The sequence below is a fragment of the Silene latifolia genome, chromosome 1, assembly GCF_048544455.1.
Source record: "Silene latifolia isolate original U9 population chromosome 1, ASM4854445v1, whole genome shotgun sequence".
Classification (NCBI taxonomy): Eukaryota; Viridiplantae; Streptophyta; class Magnoliopsida; order Caryophyllales; family Caryophyllaceae; genus Silene; species Silene latifolia.
The window spans coordinates 183,974,221-183,982,956 of NC_133526.1; the positions used below are offsets into that span (position 1 = coordinate 183,974,221).

The 8,736-nt window shown below is 39.5% G+C and overlaps 1 non-coding gene across 1 annotated transcript; it reads left to right on the forward strand.

Annotated features, from left to right (window-relative positions):
- The first annotated feature begins 7,659 nt into the window (after window positions 1-7,659).
- LOC141619958 (small nucleolar RNA R71) lies at window positions 7,660-7,766 on the forward strand. The gene has a single exon (XR_012531849.1). It is a non-coding gene; the product is annotated as a small nucleolar RNA R71 (small nucleolar RNA).
- Window positions 7,767-8,736: the final 970 nt, after the last annotated feature.

An 8,736-nucleotide genomic window follows, 5' to 3' on the forward strand; every position in this document is an offset into this window, starting at 1 on the left:
GAATTTGGATGAAACGACTAGTTAACCTTAACAACATGAAACGACTAGTTAACCTTAGCGAATTGGTGATTGCCAACTGTGACAAGTTGGATTTGGATGAAGGAGAAGGTGATGACCGGGTTTTGCCGTCGCTTCCGGTACCAAAAACTATTTATAAAACCAAATAAAAGTAGTATTTATTCGGGTGTCGAACACAAAGATGGCGGGGGTTAGATACTTGGTTTGTTTAAGTCTTTAGTTTAGTCAAACAAAATAAGATGTTGATTTATCTAAAACTAAGATGCAATAAGGTATAATTTAAACTAAATGGGATTGTATTCAATTGATGGAAGGCTAAGGTCTTTGGGTTCACAAAGGGCAATTAGGGGGAGAAACAAGGTCTAACAAGACAAGGGTAATAATGGTGGTCAAGGGTTTAAGACTAATTTCTTAGTCACCTTAAGCTCCTCAATAAGTTGTCACTTGATCGAGATGAACTAGCTACAAATTAAGCATAGAGACTACCCAATAGCATGAGCACCAAGACGATCGAATGCATCAAAGAGATGTTCTAACTTTCATTAAAACTCATCTATAAGCACTTCTAAAACTATCTAATAGCACAATGCACCAAGGTAAGCCAAACATGTTAATGAAATGTCCAATTTTCATTGAGGCATTTCCACAAACACTTCAAATGCATTAAGAGTAGAAACCACATAATCACCCAATTCAAAAGGTTAACAACCCAAATTCATCCCCTTAATTACCCAAATTCCCCCTATGACCTTAGATAAGACTACTCACTCATGTTCATGGGTGAGAAATTACCAACAATTTGCAACAATAAACAAGTAAACATTGTAAACATGATAAAGACTAATACTTTTGATGAATAACAATTAAACAACATAAGAAATGTAAACAAATGAAAATAATGTAAACAAAAGATGAGAATTGTACCAACAAAGAGGAAAGTAACAATCTTGGATAATAATGGAAGAATGAATTTCTTCTAATCTTCAAATACAACCTAAAATACTAATTGTATACTAATGAGGGGTGAAGAACTTGCATAAACAAAGGAAGAATTAAACTAATAATTGAAGAAAGATTGCAAATTTTATTGAATGAAAATGAGAGAGTAAATATTAGGGTTCTACAATATTGAGAGAGAAGGATGAACTAATCTAATTTCTAATCTAATGTAGTGGTGTGTGTGTGGTAAGTGATGAGTAAGTAGTCTTTTATACTCATCTAATTACTACTACTAATAATGACACTAATAATAATAATAATAATATTATTAATAATAATAATAATAATAACTCTAATCCTAACTACAAAACTAATCGACACAAATTACCCAAACAAAAACAATCGAAAATCAAAGAAAAGGAAAAAAGGGAAGGGGAAAACACGATCAAAGACAAAAACGCAGCAATGGGGTGTCCTGCCGGCACGCCGGCGGCCGGGGCTTGTGCCGGCAGCGAGGGCAATTGAAAAGAGCAGAAATCAAGTGGGATGTGTGTTTTGCCGGTTAGTCGACCGCCGGGGCACCGGTAGAGAACAACAAGACTGATGCAAAATTGTTGATTTGGTGCGTTTTGCCGGCTGGCCGGCTGCCGGTCCCTATACCGGTAGCGAGGCCATCACAAAAAGGGAACAAACTGGGTGTGTTCTGCCGATTGAGGGTGTCGACTGCCGGGGCACCGGCGTGGAGCAACATAGCTTCATAAAAGCTCAGTTTGGATCCCGAGTTTGAATCTGAGGTCGAAATTGATGAATTCATTGGTGACTGATTGTTGTGGTGACGGAGTTTGATTAGTGAATGAATGGGCAAATGGTGATGTCGTGGTAATTGATGGAGGGGAAGTTGGTGAAAAAATGAATGAGGAGAAGGAAAAACAGAGGTGAGCAGGGGAATGGAAATGGCGGGTGATTTGTTGCTGCTGTGATGACGGACGAAAATGGAGGCAAGTGGTTAAGGTAAGGTGATGATGATGGTGGTGAACGAATGGTTGAAATGGTGACGGAGTCGATTGGTAAATTGCAGCTGGTTGTGGTTTGAGTAATGGTGTTGGTGTGAGACGAGTTGAATTGAGAGGAGAATTGAATGAATGGAGGTTGAAGATGATGTTGTTGGTTTAATGGAGTTGTTGAGTTTAATGATGGTGGATGTTGCGTGTTGTTGATGATGAAGCAAAGTGTTGGAGTTGACTTTGTCAAATGGTCAGCTTTGACCATTTCTTTTGTTTTCATTTGATTTACACGCTTTGCTCCATATATGACCCGTCTCACTCCTCGATTTCCGTTCCCTTTAATTCTCACTCGAATCTCCACTTTACTATATCGCCTCGCCTACAAATTATAATGAAACGATATTAATGTTAATTATTAAATAAAACTCCAACTAATTAATAAATATAACTAATACGATTAATTATTATAAACTAGTAATTAAATGAGCTTATTAGACAATTAAACACACAAAATCGAGTCGGAATTAGGTATAAATGCGAGGCAAAATATGACTAAAATGCTACTTATCAAATCTCCCCACACTTAAACCTTACTCGTCCTCGAGTAAGCTCATTTAAATTAAACTATGACCCTTAATATAGAAGAATAGCTAATCTAATAATATCCGATGAGAGGCAATTAACGGGCCTTCTCCGTCCCTTCAACTCACATTGAAATACAATGAGGTATGCATTCCGATGCAAGGCAAGTGGGGGCTTGCGGAAAATTTTTAGACACATCCAACATTTAAGCACGAAATCAATCATAAGATGCATCAATCAAAAAGTCAAACCGCTTTCCTCATCTAAGCGGCCGTTTTGCTTCAAAATTAAAAGGTCTAGGTTAGGTGAAACCGTCTCAAAACCTCAACGAGGTGCCAACTCCCTAAACGTGGCACAAGCAACTCAAATATGTTCACAAAAGCCAAAGAAACACATTCTAAGGCGGGGAAAAGGGGAAGCAAGGCTAGTCCTCCAAGAATGACATGACACGCGCAAGATTCAACCAAAAGAGACCCATGGCTAAGGGGACTTAGACCATCGACAACCTCACGGATTTCACTCGTCACTCATTTAAAGACCGGGTGTTTTTGTACAAAAAGTAGCCAAACACTCTCCTACTACGACTCGTGAGAACGTGCCCGCAATCTAATGTGTAAAACAGTCCTATGTCCAAATGAGATGCAAAATGTAACAATGCGCAAGCCATGAAATAAGGGTTGTAATGGGGCTAAGGAGTAGGACGGAACGGGATTGGTGCAAGCACCGTTTGGACATGTGGAGTTCAAATAAAGAATTGTCGACACATCACATCCATTTCCTTATTGCAACACATGAGACACGTCTATGCCCTAACATAGCATGGATCACCAAAACTATGCAAAAATTGCATAAACCCAACTCAAATTGGAAAAACTTTGAAAGTACTCCTCTTATTTCAACAAATGGTAACGTCTACACCCTAACAAAGACTCGGTTTCTCAAGTCTTGCAAAAATTGTGTAAACCCGACTCATTTTGGAAAAACATCAGATTGCCCCTTTATTTAGCAACAGCTCTTTCTACCCCGTTTAATGATGAGGAGGGGTGTTGCTTGCCTTTTTCTTCTTTTGACACAAATATATACAAAACAACCAACTCTTTTTTTGAATTTTTCACAACTTTTTCACTTTTCTATTTTGTTTTTTTCATTTCTTTTTTTTCAAAACCTCTTAATTATATACAATGCCAAATGCGTACCAAGTTCCGACCCAAGTGGATATGTATACTATCCACCACTATGACCCAAATCACCTCCTACAACACTACTACAAAACCGACCAATTCTTGATCAAGGAAGGGTGGTTATGGGATGTAGCTATTTTAGTGAGTTTGCCAAATGAATAGGTTGAGGCTCAAAGGGGGTGAATCAAAAAGGGAGATAATGGAAGGGACAAAACAAGGCAATTTGGCTATGTGAGGTTCATATGCATGTGGAAACAAATTTCATTTCATGACTTGTGCACAAAAAATGAAATGCAAATCATGGCCTAAGGACGGAATGACACACTTATGCGTCTAGACATAACACGTCTCGCGAGGAGACCTACTCACAATCCTAAGTGGGGGTCGGGTATGGATGCATCGACCCTAGGAGGCTCTAATCCTCACATTTGAGTAGTTAGGTCAAGGTCTAGATCTAGCCTACGGTCCTCTCGGTCTCACAAGGCGGCCAAAACTTGGTGGACATGCCCTTTTTCCCATATGCTAACCATGTGACACGGGTGCGAGCCATGGGGAGGGGGAAGGCACGGTCAAGACATAAATCATCATTGGGGTATCATAATCCCTCCCTAGACCACATTTTGTTCAAAACTTTATATACAAACTCAATGCAACAAAAAGGAAACACAACACATAAATACATGTGAGACAAATGCATGCAAGAAATTGAAATGAACATAAGGTAAGCATGTAACAATTATCTAAACCTAGCAGCACGTAAGCACACACACCAAGTTCCAAAATGGAACATCCTCATCAACATAGCCCATCCTCCTCCATATATCCAACAATATAAAGGAAAAGAATAGTAAAGGAGAAAGAGATAGGAAAGATTCAACCGAGCGGTCTTCTAGTCTCCTAATGCCTCAAATGTCCCGTATGTGCCTGCGCCACTTGTTAGACCAACATATATATACAATGCAATATTTTTGTAATTTTTTGAAATTTTTCAATTTTTAGGCATTTTTTTTGTTTTTTTCTTAAATTTACAAGTATATAATGATATGAACAAATATAGACAATATTCACAAAGTGGATATTCCCCTCCCCACACTTGAAATTTACATTGTCCTCAATGGAACAAAGTATAGGGAGAGAATAGGAAAAATAAATAACATATTTTTGGTGGTTTTTGAATTTTTTCGAAATTAAAGAACATGTTTTTGGATTTTTGAATATTCGAAAATAAATAACATGTTTTTTTTTTTTTTTTTTGTATTTTTTAAAATGATGGAATTTCCTCCCCACACTTATTTATTTACATATTTCCAATGGAAATAAATGTGTGGAGGAAATTCGGAAATGAAATACATGTTTTTGGTGATTTTTGATTTTTCAAATTTTTAGTGATTTTCAAATAAATATGCAATGCATGATCTAATCTATATGCAAAATTGAAATACGATGCAACTATACTATATGAATGCAAAGAGAGCTAATTTGGATTAGCTCCTTTTCGAATCATGTTACTAAATGCAAAATGCGGTAAAAACTTAATTAAAGAGGAGAAGAATATATACATTGCGGTGGTTCTTAAGTAACTCCACCAAACCTCTTCATTCAAAGTCTTCATTCAACCGGGATCAATATCCCGAGATCCCACCAACCTTCTACCTTCAATACAAGGATCAACAACACATGAACCCTTGTTCTTCATCATCAAAGCATGCAACTTACTCATGGCATCTTGAATCTCTTGCCATTTTCGGTTCATTTCTTCTTCAAACTTTTCCTTAGTCTCTTTGTCAACATTAGGGTCACATACCCTTTTTCCTTTCGATCTCTTCCTCCATCTTTTTGGCTTCTTCTTTTCAATTCCCGGTTTTGATTTTGGAGGGGCATTGGTGCTAGAATTGAACTCGGTTTCCCAAGTCTTGTCCATTTCCCCACACTTATCTTTAACATTCACTTCTTCTTCAAGGAACTTATCCGGTGGTTCATCATCAACTTTCGGCTCACAAGAAATTAAGAGCTCCATGTTCTCATCTTCATTCTCATGGAGTTCTAATGTTTCCACGGCAAACATGTTTTGAACCACGGTTTTCCTTGAAGCATGTGGTAGCTTGAATTCAACTTTTTCCTCCCGGACTTTGAATGACAATCTTCCCTCTTTGACATCTATGATAGCTCCTCCCGTGGCCAAGAATGGCCTACCAAGAATGACACGAGAGCGTCTTCCCATAGGGATGTCTAATACAACAAAATCGGTAGGAATTGAAAGCTTACCAACTTGAACCATGATATCCTTGAGAATCCCATTTGGAGATTTGATTGTTCCATCGGCAAGTTTGATTGTAATGGAAGTGCGGCCTAAGCTTGAAATATTCAACCTCTTCACAAGGGCAAGTGGTATGACACTCACACTTGCCCCCAAGTCACACAAAGCACTATCCACCTTTTGGTCACCAACGGTACATGGAATTGAGAAACTCCCGGGGTCATCAAGTTTGATGGGGATTTCTTTAGATTTGACCACATTGCACTTCTCACTTGAGGCATCAACCTCATGGCTACTAATGTCCACTCTTCTAGAAATGACTTCTTCTTGCTTGGCCAAAGAGTGTTCTTCCATCATGACCATCTCTTCCTTTTCCGGGTTCTCCTCAACTTCTACCATCACATTTGGTGCTTTCACAATTTCCTCAAGCACATATTCTTCACTCATAATAGTTGGTGTAGTCATAACCATCTCTCCCTTACCCGGGTCAACTTCAACATCCAAGCTTGTACCATGAATTGTCATTATTTGCTCAAGCACATAGTCTTCTATGCTCTCTTTTTCGGGCTCATGGTCAACTTCTTGGAATGTTTCCATAGCCATGGAAAAGGGAGTAGTATAAGATAACTCCTCTTGACTTGGCAAATCAAATGACTCTTCTTTTTCCTCTTCAACTCCAACCATGATAGCATTAACTTCCTTAGACTTCATAGGGTCTCTTGGATTTTGCCCTTGTCTTAGAAATACACCCGGTGATTTTTGAGAACTCATGAGAGCTTGGGAAGCCACTTTAGCTTCAAGACTCTTGATTTGTTGTTGGGTATTACTTGCCAAATCCCCTATCAACTTCACCAAGTTCTCATATTTATCATCTCCCATGATATTGCTTGCTTGGGATGGTGGCTCTTGGTTGAAAGGTTGGTTGGAAATTGGAAGAGAAAAGCCATATCCTTGATCTTTAAAGTTGGAATTTTGGTTGTTCCCTTGGTACCCTTGATTGAACCCTTGATTTTGCCCTTGGTTGTACCTTTGATTATTGTTGTATCCTTGATTGAATCCTTGGCCAAACCCTTGGTTAGCTTGGTTTCCTTGGTTTCCTTGGTAAAAGTTTTGATTACCTTGGTTCCCTTGGTTACCCTTATAATCATGATATGCTTGAGATTGGTTGGCAAAGTTTTGGTTGGATCCTTGGTTGTTGTTGAATGAGGGTCTAGGTGGACGGTTGGAAAAATTGTTAAATGCTTGGAAAGCATTCACCTCTTGCACATTGTTCCCATCAAAGTTGTTGTAATTGTTGGCACACAAGTCATATGTGTGACCACTTCCTCCACAAAGTTCACAACTTGAGACTTGAGCCACTTCCTCCATGGGTGCCCCATGTGAGGTTGCGGCTTGGTGCACTTGATTTCTTTGAAACTTCTCAAATTGTTTTGTGAGTAAGTCGAGCTTGGCATTTGTCTCGGAGTTGGAGGAATTTTCCTTAGAAAACTTCCCATTCCTTCTTAGCATGTTTCCTCTAGAACCATAGTTTGCTTCCGAATCTACCATTTTCTTGATCAATGCCGTGCCCTCTTCATCACTCAAGTGATCAAATCCTCCCCCCGCGGAGGCATTTACCATCTCCTTAGTCCTCGGTAGCAAAGTTTGGAAGAATGTTTGAGTGATGTACCATTCCGGTATTCCATGGTGGGGGCAACTTGCTATCAAGTCTTGATAACGGTCCCAAGCCTCACCCAAAGACTCCCCATCCTCTTGTTGAAATGTATGAATCTCATTACGGAGCATCGCGGTCTTTGAGGAAGGGTAATATTTGGCCATGAATGATTTAGCCAAGGCATCCCAAGTAGTGAAAGTATCCGGTGGGTGAATGTTCAACCATCGGTCCGCTTTGCCCGTCAATGAAAACGGAAACAACATCATTCTCAAGGTGTCCTCGGACACCCCATTCTTTTTCATCATTGAAACCTTCCTCTTAAACTTCCGGAGGTGAGCATGGGCATCCTCTTCAATATGCCCCCCGAACAAATCCTTCTCAATCAACCCGACTTGGGCGGGATGCATCTCAAAGTTGTTGGGAGCCAATGTGCCAAAATTAATTGGGTCACAAGCATCATTGTGGTTAGGACGGTTATGGTCACGTAAAGCCATTGGTGGTGGTGGTGGATTTGGTATATGAGAAGGTGGTGTTTGAGGTGGGTTGTTTGGAAATTGGAAGTTGTGAAATGGATTTTCTAATGAAGGCTCAATTGTGATGTTTGGTTGTTGTTGAGTTGTGTTTTCAATGAGAGGTTGGATGGGTGGATTTGCTTGGTTTATGGTTGCTTGAGAAGAGGTTATAACCCTTGCAATGGTCCTATTCCTTAAGGCTCTAAAAAGCCTTTCGGGATCGGAGTCAAAGAGCAAAGCTTGGTGGTTCCTCCTAGGCATACAACTTGTCAAACCGTAAGACTCCTAGTGCTTTTACGCACTAGGGTAAGGCAAAAATCACACACACTCTACAAGAAGCACACAAACTACACAAACAAGCAAACAACAAGTAAAGACTAAGCCTAAGACTCTAACTAACTAAGCATAACCTAACGCCATCCCCGGCAACGGCGCCATTTTGATGACCGGGTTTTGCCGTCGCTTCCGGTACCAAAAACTATTTATAAAACCAAATAAAAGTAGTATTTATTCGGGTGTCGAACACAAAGATGGCGGGGGTTAGATACTTGGTTTGTTTAAGTCTTTAGTTTAGTCAAACAAAATAAGA